Source organism: Balaenoptera borealis, assembly GCF_965194805.1.
Source record: "Balaenoptera borealis genome assembly, chromosome: 3".
NCBI classification, from domain to species: domain Eukaryota; kingdom Metazoa; phylum Chordata; class Mammalia; order Artiodactyla; family Balaenopteridae; genus Balaenoptera; species Balaenoptera borealis.
In genome coordinates this window covers 25,091,194-25,116,064 of record NC_138866.1, presented here as the reverse complement: position 1 = coordinate 25,116,064, position 24,871 = coordinate 25,091,194, and the positions used below count along the sequence as shown (strand labels likewise).

The 24,871-nt window shown below is 37.7% G+C and overlaps 2 protein-coding genes and 1 pseudogene across 6 annotated transcripts in view; 2 read left to right on the top strand and 1 right to left on the bottom strand.

The window, feature by feature from the left end:
• Window positions 1-24,871, top strand: part of TMEM63C (transmembrane protein 63C) — a 452,188-nt gene that overhangs the window by 367,363 nt on the left and 59,954 nt on the right. The gene's annotated exons all lie outside the window — the stretch shown is intronic.
• Window positions 1-24,871, bottom strand: part of SPTLC2 (serine palmitoyltransferase long chain base subunit 2) — a 120,536-nt gene that overhangs the window by 42,487 nt on the left and 53,178 nt on the right. The gene's annotated exons all lie outside the window — the stretch shown is intronic.
• Window positions 4,118-9,637, top strand: LOC309625351 (small ubiquitin-related modifier 1 pseudogene; annotated as a pseudogene). The gene has a single exon. The product of its transcript is annotated as a small ubiquitin-related modifier 1 pseudogene (transcript).

Sequence of the window (24,871 nt, the reverse complement as noted above, 5' to 3'; positions counted from 1 at the left end):
TCACAGAATAAGTTTGGAAGTGTTCCTTCCTCTGCAATATTTGGGAAGAGTTTGAGAAGGAGGGGGGTTAGTTCTTCTCTAAATGTTTGATAGAATTCACCTGTGAAGCCATCTGGTCCTGGACTTTTGTTTGTTGGAAGATTTTTAATCACAGTTTCAATTTCATTACTTGTGATTGGTCTGTTCATATTTTCTATTTCTTCCTGGTTCAGTCTTGGAAGGTTATACCTTTCTAAGAATTTGTCCATTTCTTCCAGGTTGTCCATTTGATTGGCTTACAGTTGCTTGTAGTAGTCTCTTAGGATGCTTTGTATTTCTGTGCTGTCTGTTGTAACTTCTCCTTTTTCATTTCTAATTTTATTGATTTGAGTCCTCTCCCTCTTTTTCTTGATGAGTCTGGCTAATGGTTTATCAATTTTGTTTATCTTCTCAAAGAACCAGCTTTTAGTTTTATTGATCTTTGCTGTTGTTTTCTTTGTTTCTATTTCATTTATTTCTGCTCTGATCTTTATGATTTCTTTCCTTCCGCTAACTTTGGGTTTTGTTTGTTCTTCTTTCTCTAGTTCCTTTAGGTGTAAGGTTAGATTGTTTATTTGAGATTTTTCTTGTTTCTTGAGGTAGGCTTGTATAGCTATAAACTTCCCTCTTAGAACTGCTTTTGCCGCATCCCATAGGTTTTGGAGCGTCGTGTTTTCATTGTCATTTGTCTCTAGGTATTTTTTGATTTCTTCTTTGATTTCTTCAGTGATCTCTTGGTTATTTAGTAACGTATTGTTTAGCCTCCATGTGTTTGTGTTTTTTACGTTTTTTTCCCTGTAATTCATTTCTAATCTCAGCGTTGTGGTCAGAAAAGATGCTTGATATGATTTCAATTTTCTTACATTTACTGTGGCTTGATTTGTGACCCAAGATGTGATCTATACTGGAGAATGTTCCGTGTGCACTTGAGAAGAAAGTGTAATCTTCTGTTTCTGGATGGAATGTCCTATAAATATCAATTAAATCTATCTGATCTATTGTGTTATTTAAAGCTTCTGTTTCCTTATTTATTTTCATTTCGGATGATCTGTCCATTGGTGTAAGTGAGGTGTTAAAGTCCCCCACTACTACTGTGTTACTGTCGATTTCCTCTTTTATAGCTGTTAGCAGTTTCCTTATGTATTGAGGTGCTCCTATGTTGGGTGCATATATATTTATAATTGTTATATCTTCTTCTTGGATTGATCCCTTGATCATTATGTAGTGTCCTTCCTTGTCTTTTGTAACATTCTTTATTTTAAAGTCTATTTTATCTGATATGAGTATTGCTACTCCAGCTTTCTTTTGATTTCCATTTGCATGGAATATCTTTTTCCATCCCCTCACTTTCAGTCTGTATGTGTCCCTAGGTCTGAAGTGGGTCTCTTGTAGACCGCATATAGATGGGTCTTGTTTTTGTATCCATTCAGCAGGCCTGTGTCTTTTGGTTGGAGCATTTAATCTATTCACATTTAAGGTAATTATCAATATGTATGTTCCTATGACCACTTTCTTAATTGTTTTGGGTTTGTTTCTGTAGGTCCTTTTCTTCTCTTTTGTGTTTCCTACTTAGAGAAGTTCCTTTAGCATTTGTTGTAGAGCTGGCTTGGTGGTGCTGAATTCTCTTAGCTTTTGCTTCTCTGTAAAGCTTTTGATTTCTCCTTCGAATCTGAATGAGATACTTGCCGGGTAGAGTAATCTTGGTTGTAGGTTCTTCCCTTTCATCACTTTAAGTATATCATGCCACTCCCTTCTGGCTTGTGGAGTTTCTGCTGAGAAATCAGTTGTTAACATTACGGGAGTTCTTGTATGTTATTTGTCATTTTTCCCTTGCTGCTTTCAATCATTTTTCTTTGTCTTTAATTTTTGCCAGTATGATTACTATGTGTCTCGGCGTGTTTCTCCTTGGGTTTATCCTGCCTGGGACTCTCTGCACTTCCTGGACTTGGGTGGCTATTTCCTTTCCCATGTTAGGGAAGTTTTCGACTATAATCTCTTTAAATATTTTCTCAGGTCTTTCTCTCTCTCTTCTCCTTCTGGGACCCCTATAATGCGAATGTTCTTGCGTTTAATGTTGTCCCAGGGGTCTCTTAGGCTGTCTTAATTTCTTTTCATCCTTTTTTCTTTATTCTGTTCTGCAGCAGTGAATTCCACAATTCTGTCTTCGAGGTCACTTATCCGTTCTTCTACCTCAGTTATTCTGCTGTTGATTCCTTCTAGTGTAGTTTTCATTTCAGTTATTGTATTGGTCATCTCTGTTTGTTTGTTCTTTAATTCTTCTAGGTCTTTGTTAAACATTTCTTGCATCTTCTCGATCTTTGCCTCCATTCTTTTTCCGAGGTCCTGGATCATCTTCACTATCATTATTCTGAATTCTTTTTCTGGAAGGTTGCCTATCTCCACTTCATTTAGTTGTTTTTCTGGGGTTTTATCTTGTTCCTTCATCTGGTACATAGCCTTTTGCCTTTTCATCTTGTCTATCTTTCTGTGAATGTGGTTTTTGTTCCACAGGCTGCAGGACTGTAGTTCTTCTTGTTTCTGCTCTAAAGTCCGTTTTTTGATACAATTCACCCATTTGAAGTATACAATTCAACGTTTTTTAGTGTACTTGGAGAGTTGTGCAACCATTACAATAATTAATTTTAGAATATTTTCATCACCCCCAAAAGAAACCAGCACCCATTAGCAGTCAGTTATTCCCCACTTCACCTAAATCATTCCAGTCTATATGTCATATTTAAGCAGTAGTTACATACAACTTACATATAACTCTGCTAATGAAAATTCTTATAGACAATTTTTCTGCAGTTTAGATGAAAATCATGCAAATCAGTAAATACAAGCAATTTGTTTTTTCATTTTCAGTTTGTTTTTGTTATTTTCTACCAGTGTTTATGTAACTCTAATCTTTAAAAACTCCAAAAGAACCAAGAGTACTATGAAAGATGAAGGGCAGAAATTTAAAAATTAAATTATGAGAAAATTCCTGGCACGTTTTAAGACGCCTCTACTTTGTACTTCATTAATTTGCTCTTGTTTATAAGTTCCTGTTTCTGTTCTTACACCTTTCATGTGTGGTCTTGTGTCCCCAGAACAAACTGCAAAGTCTGAGGGTAAATACTATGTTTTTTTTCCCCTAGTACCTCCCCCAAGAATACACAGCAGACATTCAGGATGAATTTTCTGAGATGTGTTCAAACTAATCTGAATTCCTCAGCAGAACTACCTATATTCAATTACATTAAGGCAAATGATAATTAAATATCTGGGAATTCCCTGGCAGTCCAGCGGTTAGGACTTTGTGTTTTCACTGCCAGGGGCACAGGTTCATTCCCTGGTCGGGGAACTAAGATCCTGCAAGCCATGCGGCATGGCCAAAAACAAACAAACAAAAAATTAAATTAAATGTCTAGTACACAGAAAGCATTCTGGCACTAAACACTTGGTTCAAATCCTGGCTTCACCACCTAGTAACCCTGTGTCCTGAGATAAGCAACTTACCTCTCAGTTGCCTCATTTTATAAAAGAAGGAGAATTATGTGTAATACTTGTTCTGAGAATTTAATGAAAAGCACTCAGAATAGTGCTCAGTACGTAGTAAACATAATACACGTCCACTATTATATATTTCCCCCCTTGTAGTTTCTGCAAATCTTCTTGGTAAGTTGAAACTTTAAAGTTTCAAGTTAATCACTGAATGTCTACATCATTTCCAAGTAAGATAAAATACTGAAACATGAATTGCTAAACAAGTCTAAGTTTACCTACATTTGACCTCTTATTACAGAGACTAAATATGTTTGGGTCTATTAGTAAATACATGTATCTTGTGCCTTACTGAAAGACTGTACTATGAAGCAGCATATGTTTCTAGAAATTATAAAAAGTATTTATAAGTTTGCCAATCTACAGAATGCTAATGTAAAAGGCAGTTCATAATTGTTTACTTTTTAGTTTTTACTAGAAATTATGGTTTCAAAGGGTTAAAAATTCTAATTAATATATGTTATTAAAACAACTAGGGACTTCCCTGGTGGCGCAGTGGGACTTCCCTGGTGGTGCAGTGGTTAAGTGGTTAAGAATCTGCTTGCCAATGCAGGGGACACAGGTTCGAGCCCTGGTCCAGGAAGGTCCCACATGCCGCGAAGCAACTAAGCCCGTGTGCCACAACTACTGAGCCTGCACTCTAGAGCCTACGAGCCACAACTACTGAGCCCATGTGCCTGGAGCCCATGCTCCGCAACAAGAGAAGTCACTGCAATGAGAAGCCTGCACACCGCAATGAAGAGTAAGCTGGTGCAAAATTAAAATTTGGTTCCTCCTTATGTTAAAAGGACAAACTTTTTTCCCCCTATTTGTCTGCTCTTGATAGTAAGATTATAAAAGACAGATCTTATGTTTTGTCAAAATAATCACTCACATTCTCTGTTGTCTTTATCAGATCTTTGATTATTTAAGTAAACCTAGTCCTCTCAATATTAAAAGAGCTAAGTTTTACACAGTACTAAATATATAACCTTCAATAACTGCCTGTGAAATCTTTGTCACTTTGATTAAATGGGTAACTAAGCATTGTTCCACAGTGACCTATGATCCTATTTGACGAAGTATTTTTAAAACTTTTGATATTTTTGACAAATTTCCAAAATAAAATTTTAAATAAAGTCTTTTTTGACTTAGAACTTTGAAATATTATTTCAAGGCCCCTGAAATATCTCAAAGATTGGTTCTCTCCTTATAAAAAGGGATATGTTAAGCTAACTAGGCTTATTTCATATATGAAATTACATGGGAAGCATTTCCAAATAAGTAATACTAAACCTTCTTTATTGTTATGTCTGTATAGATATATGTTATAAGTATTTCAGAAACTATGTGAAATTCCTAGAAATCTGATATGTCCTGGAATAACGTTATCAGTCATAATTCTAGTTATCTTAAAATGTTGTATGTCACAGAAATAACCTAATTTCCTTGTCAACTGCACTGTAATCAGATCTCTAACCATGCCAGGTTTAAGTCTTTTGTCATTTTCAGAGAGCTTTTGCTTTATTCTGATGCTTTTACAAATAAGCTTCATAGTCAGAGAGATTCTTGGAAAGGACTGACACTTACTCTTAGATACGAGTTTCTAAAGTTTTCATAAACTTTCAGATCATATCATTGAACTGGGTAAGAATTTTTAGAATTCTAACTTAGAAATTGATGACTTCATAAAACTGTTAACAAAAGATCAAAACCATGAATTAATTCCATGGGACTAAATGAACTGATGAGGATAATTATAATTTTTATGACTTTTTGTTTTAAATATTGTCAGTTCTTTTATGCTTTGTCAGAGTCCCCATTTATGTTGGATTCACAAACTGACAGACCTCTCACAGTGTGACTTCCTTATCTTTTGTTATTCGTAGGCACTATTAAACACTGTGTGGGAGGGGAAGTATCCTAGCAGAACTCATTTGTTTTTTGTTCTTGACAAAATTATGGAGTAAATTCTAACAACCCTAGAATGAAACTGTCCTCCAAAACTGCTAAATAGGCAATTAATATCCTCATTTTCTTCCCTCCCATAAATTACTAGCCAAAACTCTTCTAATCCTGTGGTGTTATTTATGTGCCACTGCTAAAAATAACACGAATAAAATTATTATTTGTATATATGTATATTATTTGTATATATGTGTACATATGTGCATGCAAAAGAAATCTGTAGACTATATGCCAAATAACTGACACTGGTTATTCCTGTTTATTTTCTGTGACATATATTTGGGTTTTTGAAAATGAGCATGTATTGCTTCTATAGACAAAATAAGAATGAATGAATAGGTAAATACATTTAAACGTAGTATTAAAGGGTTAGGACTCAGCACTATCACTGTCGTGGGCCTGGGTTCAATCCCTGGTTGGGGAACTAAGATCCTGCAAGCCGTGCGGTGCAGCCAAAAAAAAAAAAAAAGGAGTATTAAAATTCTGTATTTGGATCCTTAACAGGCTGATCCCTGAATTGCATATATTCATACAGCAAGAGGACTCAAACAAAATAACACTATATATAAAAAGAATTCCAAAATCAGAACTTAAATCAGAACATAAAAACACATCTTCATATTTGTACAGATAAACATAAACTCTATATCCATCAGTTTTACTTGTTGGTTTCTTACTTTCATTAATCAGAATCATATAACAAAGTTCCCAAATTAATTCATTTGTTCTTCTTGGCTGTTACTGATGATCTACTTTCTAGCAAATTGCCAAGGGTATAAACATCATGTATGGGACCAACTAAAAATCAATTAATGAATAGAAACTAAAATATAAAGTTAACTGAACTTAATATTGTAAAACTGTCAACATTCCAAGGGAACCAGAGTTTAGAACCCAAAGTTGGGTCTTCACTGCCAAGCCCAATATGGAGGGAAAAAAGTTGATAGGCTTAGACAGAGTTTATTCACTCATTTACTTCTCCTGAAGCTGAAAAACATCAGAGGCAAATTTCAGTATCCAAAAAAAGTGGGCTAATCAACTGAGGATACGGTGATGGCTTTTTTTTAAAAAAATATTTTTATTTATTTATTTATTTGGTTGCACCAGGTCTTAGTTGCAGCAGGCAGGCTCCTTAGTTGCAGCCAGCGGGCTCCTTAGTTGCGGCTCATGGGCTCCTTAGTTACGGCTTGCCAGCTCCTTAGTTGTGGCATGTGAACTCTTAGCTGCAGCATGCATGTGGGATCTAGTTCCCTGACCAGGGATTGAACCTGGGCCCCCTGCATTGGGAGTGTGGAGTCTTAACCACTGCGCCACCAGGGAAGTCCCCGTGATGGCTGATTTTATGTAACACCTTGGCTAGGCTTCATGGGCCTCAGATATTCAGTCAAACATTACTCTGTATGTGTCTGTGGGGGTGTTTTGAATGAGTAACATTTAAATTGGCTGACTGCCCTATGTGAGTGAGCCACTTCCAATCAGCTGAAAGCCGTAAGAGAACCAAAAGCCCCTCCCAGGTAAGAAGGAATTCCTCCTGCCTGACTGTTAAGGTGGGACATTTTTTTTTTTTTCTTCTGCCTTCATACTTGAACTGAAGCGTCAGCTCCTCCTGGATCTTGAGACTGATGGTATCTGGACTAGATCATTTGGGTCTCCAGTTTGCCTGCTGTAGATCTTGAATCTTGTCAGTCTTTATAAATTCCATGAGCTGATGCCTTATAACATCTTTCTCTCCCTCTTTCCCTCTACCTCCCTGTAAAAATACTGCACAAGGAAAGTCCAGCAAATGCTTTATGATGATGATTTTAGCACTGACGCCTTAGAAAGCGTGGAATCCTCTCCAAGAGACAGCAATCTATTCATTTGACCAAGTTATTCCAGGTCCAATGGGACTTAGATGATACTTAACAGAAAATTTTCTTGAATAATGGCCATACTTTTACTTAGAAGTTAAGAACAATTTCCAACTGCTGTTAGAGTCACTTATCTTCTATTCTCTTTTCTACTTCTCTCTGCAAATGGCCACAATCCCCAGTACTACCATTTGAAGTATAAGCATAGAATTGGAAAGAATACTAACCCATATAATTACTGTACTTCACTTAAATGGTTTTGGTTATAAAGAAGAGATAAGGACCACTCCCTGCATCAAATATAAAAATGACCAAGTACTTCTTTTATCCTTTATCAACTGCAAAAACAAACAGCTCTCTAGGACCCCGGGAACAGAGCACCCTGTCACTGACGGGGTGTTGTTCAGGAAAAACTGAATGGGAGACGTTACTCAAAATCACATAGAGCAGCAAATATCTTAGAATAAAAAATCTTGTAGCCATGCTCTCTATACATCCCCACAAGAGCAGGAAGGCTTCCTAAATTATTAAAAACTGAACAAGTAGGAGGCATAGCGGAAGTCCCTCCAGCCACAGTGTTGTGTTGTGGGGAAGACATGGATCTGTAAATCCTGGAGCAAGGTTCTGCCTACCCGAGGCCACTGCTGGGTGGAGACCCTGGGGGAAGCCACTGTCACCATGTCTGACCAGGAGGCAAAACCTTCAACTGAGGACTTGGGGGATAAGAAGGAAGGAGAGAGCACTAAACTCAAAGTCATCAGACAGGATAGCAGTGAGATTCACTTCAAAGTGAAAATGATGACACATCACAAGAAACTCAAAGAATCATATTGTCAAAGACAGGGAGTTCCCATGAATTCACTCAGGTTTCTCTTTGAAGGTCAGAGAATTGCTGATAATCACACTCCAAAAGAACTGGGAATGGAGGAAGAAGATGTGAATGAAGTTTATCAGGAACAAACGGGGGCATTCAATGGTTTAGATATTTTTATTTTTTATTCTTCTCCCTTAATCCTTTTTTATTTTTAAAAATAGTTCTTTTGTAATGTAGTGTTCAAAACAGAATTGAAAACTGGCACCCCATCTCTTTAAAACATCTGGTAATTTGAATTCTAGTGCCCATTATTCGTTATTGTCTGTTTTCACTGTGCTGATTTTTGGTGATCAAACCTCAGCCCCCTTCATATTGCCCTCTCCTTTTAAAAAATTACATGTGTGCACAGAGAGGCCACCTTTTCCAGGACTGTGCATTTGCACGCTTGTGATAAATAACAGTGACTAATGCGAGTGTTCATAATGACTTTGCAATTGGCCCTGAAGTTCTAGCATGTGGTCACTTCACTCCTGGACCGTGACTTTCAGTGGGAGATGGAAGTTTTTCAGAGAACTGAACTGTGGAAAAATGCCCTTTCCTTAGCTTAAAGCTACTTTTAAAGTCTGAGGGTCTGGACCAGAAGAACAGGAATATCAGGTTGGAGTCAAGATGACAGAGGTGGTGAGAATAATGACTAACTCCAAAGATGGCGTCACTGCAGAGAAAGCATTTTAAGACAAAAGAAAAACCTTGTTTGAAGATCTCAGAAACGTTCTACTTTTCATTAGCAGTTAAAGTTATTCATGCAGAAGTGTATACAACAGAACACTGCTCTTTTTGGTACTTTTTGGCCTGGGATATGGGTTTTAAATGGACACTGTCTGTACCAGCTTCATTAAAATAAACAAAATATTTGTTAAAAAAAAACTGAATAAGTAAAGGTAACAATGGGGGGAAAAAAACCTTTTCTACAAGTAGTAGCAAATATTTGGTACTTGTTAAAATTTTGATAAATTTTGCTTATTTTATGAATCTTACAAATGTATAGATACTGAAGTTGATTTTCATGCCAACAGAAATATATTGATAATTAACAAGGTTAAACCATGAAGGAACTTCTACTTCATGATATATATATTTTTCACATTTAGATGATACTGTAGTGTGTGAGCTGGGCAGAAGAGGGATTAATCCTTAACTAGGTCCTAAAGTTTTCTTCGTTAAAGAATCAGTCTCTTCTTCATTCGTCCTTCTAAATCATCAATGGTCACTCTCTTTGAACAGCTCTAAAGTGAGGGGGCAAAGCAGCAGACAACGCTCTCAACTCTCATCACAGCACTTTCTAGATCAATAAATTATGTACTTGTCACAAGTATCCAGTCAGGATGCATCATGAAGAGCAGCAACTCATAGCCTCCTAGAAAGGAGCAAGAGGGACAAAAGAATGCCAGCAAACACACAAATCAACTGACCTTTATGGTCATCCTTAGTTCTTTAACTTCTACATGAACACCTGCAGAGATGTAGATGAAAATTAACATCATTATATCTAAAAATATCTTAAAATACCAAAAGGGACTGGAGAAGGAAGTAGTGGTGGAAGAGACAATAGAGCTTAGAATGTAAAGAAAAACATCAGTGAAGCTATTTTTAAAACCACACTATGCTGGAACTTGAATTTATCTGTTCATGTTTTTCACATGATCTCAGACAAAGAAGGATAAAGTATCATATTTAAAAGTGTTACCTTGGGACTTCCCTGGTGGCGCAGGGGTTAAGAATCCACCTGCCAATGCAAGGGACACAGGTTTGAGCCCTGGTCCGGGAAGATCCCACATACCACGGAGCAACTAAGCCCGTGTGCCACAACTACCGAGCCTGCGCTCTAGAGCCTGCAAGCCACAACTACTGAGCCCACATGCCACAACTACTGAAGCCCGCATAATACCTAGAGCCCATGCTCCGCAACAAGAGAGGCCACCGCAATGAGAAGTCCGTGCACTGCAACAAAGACTAGCCCCCGCTCGCCACAACTAGAGAAAGCCCACGCGCAGCAACGAAGACCCAATGCAGCCAAAAATAAAAATAAATAAATAAATAAATTTATTAAATAAATAAAATAAAAATTAAAATGTTACCTAAAACAAAAGTAAAAGAAATATTAGCTAAAAGGCAGGGCAGACTGACTTTAATAACACTTAAGTCCCAATTAAATGGCACTAGAAAATCTTCCCGTTAGGCTCTTAGGAGTTCCAGGGAATGGGAAAATAAATGTACCTTTCTGCTCCAGTGTACAGTCTTGTAAAAGGGATATTTATAAGGGACTTTCAGGAAGCAAGAGTTCAGTAACTTTGGAACACTGAAGCAAAATGAGTGGGAACTAGGTTTACCATCTTCTAGACCAGCCCCTGTTTTGCTAGACTGTCGACAAATATCAAAGTGCTCAGCTTGGGCGATTGTCAAGTTAATGAACATCAAAGCAGACAGCCTGCCCCTCCCTACCCTAGGGATACTGTTCTAAAGCAGCCCTTTGGTTCTTTATCTCCCTACAAGAATGCATACAAGTATTTGAATCTACTCTCCCATTATTACTACTGCTATTTCTCTCCTCAGCAACTAGAGCAACTCGTTAACACCAAGCACTGCAGTGAATTCCTTTCACAAGCACTTGTTTATCACCCTCTCCCTAGTAGTAGTTTAATCCTTTAATTTGTTTTAATGCCCAAAACTAGGATTTCCTGAGGACTGCCACAGGATGTGCAACAAGCAGCAGGGGCCAAGGCTTTAAGTTGCTGATTCAATATAATCAAGAATTTTAAAAAATGGTTGCTAACGCACAGCCAGAAACAGGGCCCTAAACAAGAGGAAGAAAAGAGGCCAAGCGCCTCTGAAATATTAAGGAACTGAGTTTTAAAGGGTGCCAGCTCACAATTAGGACAGAAAGGCTTAATTTGTCCAAAGACTGTCCTACTGTCCTCCTTTGGTACTGGAACATATCACAAGCTACTTTCAGACAGAAATGAAGGGATGACGAAATATGCGTACTGTGGTCAAGCACCCATGGACAGATGAAGAGGGTTAGCAAATACAGCAATCACTGGTGAAGGCGAGGCTTGGAATTAAACTAGTTTCAGAGGCAGAAGGCAAGGCACTAAGCAAGAATTTCACAAAACTGATTAGTATTATTGAACATTTAGAAAAAAGAGTATATAGTGAGCAAGGCCTTTTGTAGGTTACGTACAAAATTTGAGAATCTGAATTAATAGGCTATAAAAAATACAAGTAGCATTAAAAAAAAGTAAAACAAAATAATTCCAACCAGCCTTAAGAGGCCTGAACATAGGTCTCTGAATCCTTAGTTGTCTCTTTTCCCTCCCCTAATTTGTTCTGACTTCACCTATGCCACTGATTCATTCAGCAAGGATCATCAGCTCTTTAGAAGGAAGCATCAATGCATTTAATTTCCAAAAACAATGAAAATTGACAACTTAACATCACCACCAAACTCCTGTTCCACAAGCCAATATTTCCCTTATTTTTCTTGTAAAAGAAACAGATCAAATATCTTGTCTTCCAATTTCCTTTATTTTCCCCAATTACCACCAATCAGTAGAGTTGCTTTTGGTTCTCAATGATGTAAACGAGCTCAAGAAAAAAAAGAGACAGAGAGAATCCTCAAATCTCTTAAAAGTTAGTTTGCATTATTAATTGAGATTTTCTTTAAAATGCAGAGTCTAAGGCCTTGTCCACCAAGACTCATGGTCTGGTGGAACAGACTCGAATCCTCATTTTTAACAAGCTCTGAACTGTGGTGCTCAACCCTGGCTGCACATTAGAATCATCTGGGGTGCTTTTAAATAACATCCTGCAGGAGCCTCACCCCCAGATAGTCATGGGTCTGCAAAGGGGCGTGACATTGGCATTATTACTAATTTTTAAGCTTTCCTGTGTGTGAGCAAGGTTAGGAACCACCATACTAAAAGTAACTTTGACGCAGGTGGTCCATGGACAAAGTTTGAGAACAAGGGCTTAAAAGAGTACACCTTAATGAGATCCTTCTGAAACTCATTCCACTGTCAACGTAGATAGCAGGCAGATACAAGTATTTAGATAATTTATTTTTTCTAAACCACAGGTGACAATTAAAAAAAAAAATCAATTGCTCTTCAAAAAGCTCTCAAATCTTAAGGAGAGCCTTAAGGAGGATATCTGGTTCTTAACTGAGAAGAGTCCATCTATCTTGTCACTTATTTATACATATTAAGTATCCCTGTGGCAATAAACTGCAATAAAGTTGATGAAAATCTAGGATCAAGTCTCCTAGATAAAGCCCTCAAAAATAATTCTGGGGGAGGGACTTCCCTGACAGTCTAGAGGTCAAGACCCTGTGCTTCCACCGCAGGGGTCACAGGTTCAATCCCTGGTCGGGGAACTAAGACCCCACATGCTGCACAGTGCAGCCAAAATTAAATAAAAGAAAAAATAAAAAAATAATTTGGGGGGAAAAAAGCAATTCCAACTGTGTTAATATTGAGAAAGGGACTTCCCTGGTGGCACAGTGGTTAAGACTCTGTGCTCCCAATGCCTGGAGCCCGGGTTCGATCCCTGGTCAGGGAACTAGATCCCACATGCATGCCACAACTAACAGTTCACATGCCACAACTAAGGAGCCCATGAGCCGCAACTAAGGAGCCCGCCTGCTGCAACTAAGACCCGGCACAACCAAATAAATAAATAAAATAAATATTAAAAAAAAAGATTGAGAAAGTTATTCCTCTTCAACAAACAAAACAGAGACTGGGCTATAAAGCTGACAAATTATAAGTGATGAGAAGAAATGGCCATTCATCTCAGCCAAACAGTAACTGAACAAATCAAATCATGGAAAAAAATCTTTAAAATTAATTTTATTATGAAATAAAACTAAGGTAGTTCACCCACTTCAATCTTAAAAAAATAACAATAATACGATTCACAGTAGTTTAATTAAGAGTTTAGTTCCCTTATATCATCTTACCACATCTTCTGCAATATGAGGGACATCGACTTCGGGGCTCCTTTCCTGTCCAAGGGGAACATCCTCAAACTCCTTATTTATGTTATGCATTAATAACAACATTCTACTAAATGAACAAGTCTACATTTGTTCAAAGGTTAGCTTCCAGCCTGCTGCCTGTGGGCATCTTAACAGCCAGCTTAAAACAAACTCTGAAACAAGACGCAAAAGGAGAGACCACTCTTGTGGCAAGAAATTTTTATTAGCACTTGGACTTGGAAGAAGAAATAGACAGACCGTGCTACAAAAGCTCTTGAGTATTCAGGATAGATTTCTCAAGCGGAGAGGGAGGTTAAAGGGGTTACTGATCCATGGAGAGGAAAGAGGTAGGCTTTCATTTGTACGGGCGATTACTCACAACTAAACTTAGCTGTTTTTCTGATAATTCGCAGACAAGAAATCAGAAAATTAAAAATAGATTATGAAGTGGATGCAGTTCAGGAAAGCTACATTCTACTTGAAGACAAAATATTGAGAAAACTTATCTTGTGTGTGAGCTCAATTTTCTCTACCTGTAAAGTGGTTATACTGCTTGCTGATTGCAGAAGGCTTAAGCCACTCGTTAAGAAGCCCTTTTTGCTAGATAATAAAGAGGCTACTTTACAGAAAGAAAATCTTTTTCTTTGATTGCTGGTAATTTACTAAAGTGATATATATTCCATAGGAAAAATCCATTTAGATAGAAAAATTAGTAAGAAACATAAAATCAATAAGATCTGAATTTGCTTCAAATAATTAGCTGGATTTAAGGAAGTTTAAGGGGGTTTTTGGGGGTGGGGGTGAGGGAGGAGGAGAAGGAAGGAGGAAAACCAAGAAAAGGGGAAGCTGAACAAAAGAAGAATTTATTTGTGGCTCTGAAACCAGTCCTTTCTGGAATCTTACCCCTACCACTAGACTATAAGCATTTTCAAAGGCAAGGATCATGTACTGTTCAACTCTGTACCCCTCAACAGCATACCCACCACAAGATACAGAGCAAGTGCTTGAGAAATGTTTGATAAATGAAGAATTAAATATTTCTCAACAGTGTTCTAGGCAGTAAGTTACAAGAAAGGAGGGATCTAATCTACTTTCCAGCATTAGATATACTGTTAAACTGTACTGTGGCTAAGAATTAAACTGTGTTCACTAGAAAACTTGATTTTTATTTAGATGAATCTCTAATAGTGAAATAAACAAATTGCATAAAAGCAGATACATAATAATAAAGAAAAAAGTGGAACCCAAATATTCCTAGGCTCAGAAAGCATAGGGATTGGAAAGAAGGGTACCCAGGTTCAACCAAATGAAAAGCCCGCCTGCCAAAGGTAACAAGTGGATGTCAGCACCCCCTCTCCAGAAGCAGGAAATTCTCTTTATGACCACTCCCACCGCAACCCTCTCTCAAGACTGTTTTCTTTAACAGTTCTGCCCCCTCAGCATGGGGATCCTGGAATACTTAAAAAAAAAAAAAAAAGCTTCAAAAAAAAGGATGGGCAGAGAATTTGAATAGAAATTAAAAAAAAAAAAAAAAGCTTCTCAGTTCTAATTAGCTTTTGACAGTTCCTGGGATTCTCAAGGTGATCATTTAACACCTCATTAACAAGTCTATTATAGGAATTAATTCAAATGAGCCAAACCGAATTTTAATTAAACCTCGATCTGCCCAAGGTATTCTTTTTCTTCCTCCTATGCCAACAGCCACCTGAATGAGCTCTCAGTTCCCTTCAATACTAAGAAGTACAAAAAGTGCAGTTTTCTACAAAGAAAGTTATTTCTGTCATCATATTAAAATTTATCTAGTAAAATGTACCTATCTAGTTTATTTTGTTCCACAATTTGGCCATTCTGGCTTAACATTCAAGTATACAAGCAACGTACTTTAAGAACCCATCCATTTTCTAATATTTCTCGATCATGTGTGTGTTCATTCATTCACCAAATTTATCAAAAGGCTACTAGATTTCAGACACTAAGCTAGGTGCTGTGCTTGTTATTAACTACACCTTTGGAAAGAAATAAAATACATCAAAGCACAACTCTGGAAAATGGAAAAGCGCAATTTTAGTTCCTTTGGTCAGACATTTTGCCTTGATTCATAAATAGGTCTTACAGCTAAATTTCTATTACTATACGTGGATTAGTGACATGTGAAGTAAAATCTAGAATTTCAAATGTCTCGTGTAATTTGTCAGAATTTCCTAGGTCTCATTTTTTTCTACTCACCAGCCTGTTCTAACTCAGTATATCTACTCAAGGTACAAACACAATTCCTAACCATTGTTATCTTAGGTAAGACAGCTCTTAGGTGGTTTCTAGGTAAGACAGCTCTCATTATCTACCCATCACTCTAGTCACATGGCCCTCTCTTCTTTGAGAAAAGGATAGGAATTGGAGGGGAAACGTGGAAAAGATTGGGAGAAAGAAGAAAGGCGCGCTTACAAAGTAGGGAAAGGATCTCAACTTCCCCTGCATGTTGCAGCTTTTCTGAAGGCTCTACACTCTTATCACCAAAGAATAACACGTCTTCCCACAAAAAAGATGAAAACATTTATCAATAATCAACCACAGACTATTCGTGTGTATGTTTAAGCCTTACTTTCAAACTTATCTTAGGCAGGATTTACTTTCATGTAAGTTATTAATGTACTCTGGAGTCTAAAACAAAAAGTTTTAAATATAAAAGTAACATATTCAATCTGGTAAAATAAAATTCTAATAGTACAGAAAATTATTAAAAAAAAAAAAAAAATAGAAGTTTCCCTCCTCCACCCAGCCACCTCCATTCCCACTCCCAGCAAGAAGCTCCAGGCTCTGTTTCTGGCTCTCTTCGTGGCTAGTACCAAAATGCTGAATAATAAACTTACACCTCTGCTGCCTCTTTCGTCAACCTTGGATGGTGCTTAGATAAGGCATCTGTACTCCTACTTTCCATGTTTCCTCCACTAATCACCACCACTTTTTGTAATATTACTATTTTAAAATTCTTCTAGTGGCTAGTTATCTTTATAAATTTAAAGACTATTTCTTTCTTTTTTCTTATTTTTGGCTGCGCTGTGTGGCTTGCAGAACCTTAGTTCCCCAACCAGGGACCGAACCCACAGAAGTGAAAGCACCGAGTCCTAACCACTGGACTGCCAAGGTGTTCCCTAAAGACTATTTCGTATTTCATAATGTGTTGTTTATAAACTTAAGACGGTATCTACTGACTCTGAAGAGAAAAAATAAAGTATGAATACTAATAAGATACACAGGACTCAGAAACTTAATTCATTCAGGACAAAACCAAAAATTATTAGACATGCTGAATGTGGCAATAATAAACTTCATATACTCATTGGAATTATGCTATTATTAGCCAATTAGCTACATGTTAAAGAGAAAAAAATCAAAATTCAGTAACATAAAATACTTGAGATATACAGTCAAAATTATAATGAAGGGGGGGCAATAGAGGGGTGAGGGGTGGGAGGCACAAACTACTGGGTGTAAGATAGGCTCAAGAATGTAGTGTACAACACAGGGAATATAGCCAACATTTAGTAATAACTGTAAATGGAAAGTAACCTTTAAAAATTGTTTAAAAAATTAAAAATTTTTTAAATTAAAAAAAATCTTATTTACATTTAAAAATTGCAATGGAAAGGCTTAGAGATTTCATTATATGTTTAGTATTTTATGACTGGGACAACAATTGTAACATCTATCATATAAGTCTATTGATTGACTTACACACTTTGAAGAAAACATTGTGTTCAAACATTAAGCACTGGCTCTGTGAGACAAAATTATAAATGTGAGATATAAAGTTGTGAAACATGGCTTTTGGAAGGAAAAAATGAATCAGCACAAAGGTGTCATAAAAGACAGCATTTCAGTTTGTTGTGAAGAATGAACAGAATTTCAGTGACAGGAGGATGAGCATTCTGTCAAGAGGCACCAAATTGGTTTAAATGAGGGTACAGGAAAAGATGGTTAAGCTAAAATCAAACTATAGAGGATCTCAAACATCATATAAAGAATTGAACTTTATTCTGTAGGTAACTAGGAGTTACTAAAGACTGTTATTCTCTATTTCGGCATCTTTAGGCAGACAACAACAGAAGCTGTATGTTAGGAAGATTAATAAGTGGTACAGGAAAGACTGAAGCAAGGAGAAGGCAGTTATGGGTGGTGCAATTGTTTAAGGAACAGGGAGTCAGGGTCTGAAATAGTCACATGGCAGTGGGAATAAGCAGAAGTGACAGGCAGAATCAACAGATTTTGACTTAGACATGGGGAAACATGGCTACGATTTCAGGCCTACATAACCTGAAGACAGTTACATATTTAGTTGAGAAGATGAAGAGAGGATACAATGAGAAAAAGCAGCATAACTTCTGTGCTGTTCCTGTTAAAGATACGTAGGCTGAATCTTAATCATGAGGAAACACTAGAGGAACACAAATTGAGGGATATTCTGTATAATAACCGGCCTATAATTGTTAAAAGTGTCAACGTCATGGAAGTCAAAGAAAGACTGAGGAACTGTGACTGAAGAAGAGTAAAGAGACGTGACAACTAAGTACAAAAGGTGACTCTAAACCACATCCACAGCCTCAGGATGCTGGTCTGAGGAACAGACAGTAATAATGTATCATTATTAGTTACTGAAATAATTAATAACATGTTCATATTAGTTAATTAAATAACATATTAGTGTAAATTTCTTGCTGTGGTCGGTTGTATTATGGTTATGTAAGAAAATGCCTTTGTAGGAAGCACACACTAAAGCATTTGGGATGATGGGGCTTCAGATCAGCAACTAACTCAATTGGTTCAGGAAAAAAGTTTTTTTTGTGCTGTACTTCCAACTTTTATGTAAGTTTGTGATTGTTTTACAAATAAGAAAAAGATTTAAAAACATTATGATGAGGGGACTTCCCTGGTGGTCCAGTGGTAAAGAATCCGCCTTCCAAAGCTGGGGATGTGGGTTCGATCCCTGGTTGGGGAACTAAGATCCCGCATGCCTCAGGGCAACTAAGCCCACATGCCACAACTAGGGAGCGTGCACGGCACAAACTACACAGCCCATGCACTCTGGAGCCCACGTGCCACAACTAGAGAGAAGCCCTTGTACCGCAATGAAGAGCCCATGTGCCGCAATGAAAGATCCCGCATGCCACAACTAAGACCGGACACAGCCAAAAATATAAATAAATAAGTAAATAAAATAAATATTAAAAAAAAATTATGATGAGAAACATCAACTCTGCCATATGACTACAGGTCTACTTCACAGAATTTAGGGACAAACATTTTAAATTACTGTGACCTGTTTTTCATAATTTTTAGTTCTCTTCCCCAGCCTCCAGTTCCTTAAAGCCAATAAGGAAAAGGAAGAACACCAAGGAAGATTAGAATGCTCCTGTTTTTCCCTACAATGTCCATTTGTTTCCAGAAGTTGCAGGAAGTTTCAAAAAATGAAATAATATATACATTTAAAAATAAAAGACATAGGAAAGATGATCATTATACAGCAACAAGAGACATGCACTACATATCAACAAGGGTTCATATTGGGCCAAGAAAGAAGAAAATAAATACTTTTGTAGAGGTAATATATGAGCTCCTTAAGATCCTAAATCAGTCTCAAAAATGAAATTCTGCCTCAAATTTATGATCATATATAAAATGCTAACAGCTCCAATAACAGAGTAGCTTAGAGAAGATATATAAATTCATGATCTTAAAACATACATCCACACACACACACACACAGACACAGACACACACACACACACACCTTTCAAACACAGTATGTTCAGAAAAGTGAATCTGAGTCTCAAAGGGGTAAGGGTGTGGTAAGGAGATTAGAACCCATAGATGGTAGTGCAAGTGGCCCAGGGAAAAAACAAACCAAAAAATGCTGTGCTGTTCAAGATGGCGGAGTAGAAGGACGTGTGCTCACTCCCTCTTGCGAGAGCACAGGAATCACAACTAACTGCTAAACAATCGTTGACAGGAAGACACTAGAACTCACCAAAAAAGATACCCCACATCCAAAGACAAAGGAGAAGCCACAATGAGAGGGAAGGAGGGGTGCAATCACAATAAAATCAAATCCTATAACCACTGGGTTGGTGACTCACAAACTGGAGAACACTTACACCACAGAAGTCCACCCACTGGAGTGAAGGTTCTGAGCCCCACGTCAGGCTTCCCAACCTGGGGGTCCGGCAACAGGAGGAGGAATTCCTAGAGAATCAGATTTTGAAGACTAGAGGGATCTGACTGCAGCACATCAGACTACACTCTTGGAGGGCACACAGAAAGTAGTGTGTGCATCAGGACCCAGGGGAAGGAGCAGTGACCCCATAGGAGACTGAACCAGACCTACCTGCTACTGTTGGAGGGTCTCCTGCAGAGGCGGGGGGTGGCTGTGGCTCACCACGGGGACAAGAACACTGGCATCAGAAGTTCTGGGAAGTACTCCTTGGCGTGAGCCCTCCTAGAGTCCGCCATCAGTCCCACCAAAGAGCCGGGTAGGCTCCAGTGCTGGGTTGCCTCAGGCCAAACAACCAACAGGGAGGGAACGCAGCCCCACCCATCAACAGACAAGCAGATTAAAGTTTTACTGAGCTCAGGTAGGCTCCAGTGCTGGGTCGCCTCAGGCCAAACAACCAACAGGGAGGGAACGCAACCCCACCCGTCAACAGACAAGCAGATTAAAGTTTTACTGAGCTCGGCCCACCAGAGCAACACCCAGCTCTACCCACCACCAGTCCCTCCCATCAGGAAGCTTGCACAAGCCTCTTAGATAGCCTCATCCACCAGAGGGCAGACAGTAGAAGCAAGAACTACAATTCTGCAGCCCATGGAATGAAAACCACATTCACAGAAAGACAGACAAAATGAAAAGGCAGAGGACTATGCACCAGATGAAGGAACAAGATAAAACCCCAGAAAAACAACTAAATGAAGTGGAGATAGGCAACCTTCCAGAAAAAGAATTCAGAATAATGATAGTGAAGATGATCCAGGACCTCGGAATAAGAATGGAGGCAAAGACTGAGAAGATGCAAGAAATGTTTAACAAAACCTAGAAGAATTAAAGAACAAACAAACAGAGATGGACAATACAATAACTGAAATGAAAACTACACTAGAAGGAATCAACAGCAGAATAACTGAGGCAGAAGAACGGATAAGTGACCTCGAAGACAGAATGGTGGAATTCACTGCTGCGGAACAGCATAAAGAAAAAAGAATGAAAAGAAATGAAGACAGCCTAAGAGACCTCTGGGACAACATTAAATGCAACAGCATTCGCATTATAGGGTTCCAGGAGGAGAAGAGAGAGAGAAAGGACCCAAGAAAATATTTGAAGAGATTATAGTCGAAAACTTCCCTAACATGGGAAAGGAAATAGCCACCAAAGTCCAGGAAGCACAGAGAGTCCCAGGCAGGATAAACCCAAGGAGAAACACACTGAGACACACAGTAATCAACTTGACAAAAATTAAAGACAAAGAAAAATTACTGAAAGCAACAAGGATAAAACGACAAATAACATACATGGAAACTCCCATAATGTTAACAGCTGATTTCTCAGCAGAAAATCTAGAAGCCAGAAGGGAGTGACATGATCATACTTAAAGTGATGAAAGGGAAGAACCTACAACCAAGATTACTCTACCCGGCAAGTATCTCATTCAGATTCAACAGAGAAATCAAAAGCTTTATAGACAAGCAAAAGCTAAGAGAATTCAGCACCACCAAACGAGCTCTACAACAAATGCTAAAGGAATTTCTCTAAGTGGAAAACACAAGAGAAGAAAAGGACCTACAAAAACAAACCCATAACAATTAAGAAAATGGTAATAGGAACACACATGTCGATAATTACCTTAAACGTGAATGGATTAAATGCTCCAACCAAAAGACACAGGCTTGCTGAATGGATACAAAAACAAGACCCATATGTATGCTGTCTACAAGAGACCCACTTCAGACCTAGGGACACATACAGACTGAAAGTGAGGGGATGCAAATGGAAATCAAAAGAAGCTGGAGTAGCAATACTCGTATCAGATAAAATAGACTTTAAAATAAAGACTGGTACAAAAGACAAGGAAGGACACTATATAATGATCAAGGGATCAATCCAAGAAGAAGATATTACAATTATAAATATGTATGCATCCAACACAGAAGCACCTCAATACATAAGGCAAATGCTAACAGCTATAAGAGGAAATCGACAGTAACACAATAACAGTGGAGGACTTTAACACCTCACTTACACCAATGGACAGGTCATCCAGGCAGAAAGTTAATAAGGAAACACAAGCTTTAAATAACACAATAGAGCAGATAGATTTAATTGACATTAATAGGACATTCCATCCAAAAACAGCAGATTACTCTTTCTTCTCAAGTGCACACGGAACATTCTCCAGGATAGATCACATCCTGGGTCACAAATCAAGCCTCGGTAAATTTAAGAAAATTGAAATCATATCAAGCATCTTTTCTGACAATGCTATGAGGTTAGAAATTAATTACAGGGAAAAAAATGTAAAAAATACAAACACATGGAGGCTAAACAATACATTATTAAATAACCAAGAGATCACTGAAGAAATCAAAGAGGAAATCAAAAAATACCTAGAGACAAATGACAATGAAAACACAATGATCCAAAACCTAAGGGATGCAGCAAAAGCAGTTCTAAGAGGGAAGTTTATAGCAATACAATCCTACCTCAAGAAACAAGAAAAATCTCAGACAAACAATCTAACCTTACACCTAGAAGAACTAGAGAAAGAAGAACAAACAAAACCCAGTTAGTAGAGGGAAAGAAATCATAAAGATCAGAGCAGAAATAAATGAAATAGAAACAAAGATCAATAAATCTAAAAGCTGGTTGAGAAGATAAACAAAAGAGATAAACCTTTAGCCAGACTCATCAAGAAAAAGAGGGAGAGGACTCAAATCAATAAAATTAGAAATGAAAAAGGAGAAGTTACAACGGACACTGCAGAAACAGAAAGCATCATTAAGAGACTACTACAAGCAACTCTGTGTCAATAAAATGGACAACCTGGAAGAAATGGACAAATTCTTAGAAAGGTATAACCTTCCAAGACTGAACCAGGAAGAAACAGAAAATATGAACAGACCAATCACAAGTAATGAAATTAAAACTGTGATTAAAAATCTTCCAACAAACAAAAGTCCAGGACCAGATGGCTTCACAGGTGAATTCTATCAAACATTTAGAGAAGAGCTAACACCCATCCTTCTCAAACTCTTCCAAAAAATTGTGGAGGAAGGAACGCTCCAAAACTCATTCTATGGGGCCACCATCACCCTGATTCCAAAATCAGACAGAGATACTACAAAAAAAAGAAATTACAGGAAAATACCACTGATGAATATAGATGCAAAAGTCCTCAACAAAATACTAGCAAACAGAATCCAACAGCACATTAAAATGATCATACACCATGATCAAGTGGGGTTTATCTCAGGAATGCAAGGATTCTTCAGTATACGCAAGTCAAACAGTGTGATAAACCATATTAACAAATTGAAGGAGAAAAACCATAAGCTCATCTCTATAGATGCAGATAAAGCTTTTGACAAAATTCAACACGATTTATGATAAAAACTCTCCAGAAAGTGGGCATAGAGGGAACCTACCTCAACATAATAAAGGCCATATATGACAAACCCAGAGCAAACATCATTCTCGATGGTGAAAAACTGAAAGCATTTCCTCTAAGATCAGGAAAAAGACAAGGATGCCCACTCTCGCCACTATTATCCGACATAGTTTTGGAAGTCCTAGTCATGGCAATCAGAGAAGAACAAGAAATAAAAGGAATACAAATTGGAAAAGAAGTAAAACTGTCACTGTACAGAGCTCAATATACATTCTCTATACACAGAGAATCCTAAAGATGCCACCAGTAAACTACTAGAGCTAATCAATGAATCTGGTAAAGTTGCAGGATACAAAATTAATGCACAGAAATCCCTTGTATTCCTATACACTAACAACGAAAGATCATAAAGAGAAATTAAGGAAACAATCCCACTCACCATTGCAACAAAAAGAATAAAATACCTAGGAATAAACCTACCTAAGGAGGTAAAAGACCTGTACTCAGAAAACTATAAGACACTGATGAAGGAAATCAAAGACGACACAAACAGATGGAGAGATATACCATGTTCTTGGATTGGAAGAATCAATATTGTGAAAATGACTATACTACCCAAAGCAATCTACAGATTCAGCGTAATCCCTATCAAATTACCAATGGCATTTTTTACAGATCTAGAACAAAAAATCTTAAAATCTGTATGGACACAAAAGACCCCAAATAGCCAAAGCAGTCTTGAGGGAAAAAAACGGAGCTGGAGGAATCAGATTCCCTGACTTCAGGTTATACTACAAAGCTACAGTAATCAAGACAGTATGGTACTAACACAAAAACAGAAATATAGATCAATGGAACAGGATAGAAAGCCCAGAGATAAACCCATGCACCTATGGTCAACTAATCTATGACAAAGGAGGCAAGGATATACAATGGAGAAAAGACAGTCTCTTCAATAAGTGGTGCTGGGAAAACTGGACAGCTACATGTAAAAGAATGAAATTAGAACACTCCCTAACACCATACACAAAAATAAACTCAAAATGGATTCGAGACCTAAATGTAAGACTGGACACTATAAAACTCTTAGAGGAAAACATAGGAAGAACACTCTTTGACATAAATCACAGCAAGATCTTTTTTGATCCACCTCCTGGAGTAATGGAAATAAAAACAAAAATAAACAAATGGGACCTAATGAGACTTAAAAGCTTTTGCAAAGCAAAGGAAACTACAAACAAGACAAAAAGACAACCCTCAGAATGGGAGAAAATATTTGCAAACGAATCAACAAAGGATTAATCTCCAAAATATATAAACAGCTCATGCAGCTCAATATTAAAAAAAACAAAAAAACCAATCCAAAAATGGGCAGAAGACCTAAATAGACATTTCTCCAAAGAAGACATACAGATGGCCAAGAAGCACATGAAAAGCCGCTCAACGTCACTAATTATTAGAGAAATGCAAATCAAAACTACAATGAGGTATCACCTCACACCAGTTAGCATGGGCATCATCAGAAAATCTACAAACAACAAATGCTGGGGAGGATGTGGAGAAAAGGGAACCCCCTTGCACTATTGGTTGGAATGTAAATTGATACAGCCACTATGGAGAACAGCATGGAGGTTCCTTAAAAAACGAAAAATAGAATTACCATATGATCCAGCAATCCCACTACTGGGCATATACCCAGAGAAAACCATAATTCAAAAAGACACACGCACCCCACTGTTCACTGCAGCACTATTTACAATAGCCAGGTCATGGAAGCAACTTAAATGCCCATCGACAGAAGAATGGATAAAGAAGATGTGGTACATATATACAATGGAATATTACTCAGCCATAAAAAGGAACAAAATTGGGTCATTTGTAGGGACATGGATGGACTTAGAGACTGTCATACAGAGTGAAGTAAGTTAGAAAGAGAAAAAACAAATATCGTATATTAACACATATATGTGGAATCTAGAAAAATGGTACAGATGAACCGGTTTGCAAGGCA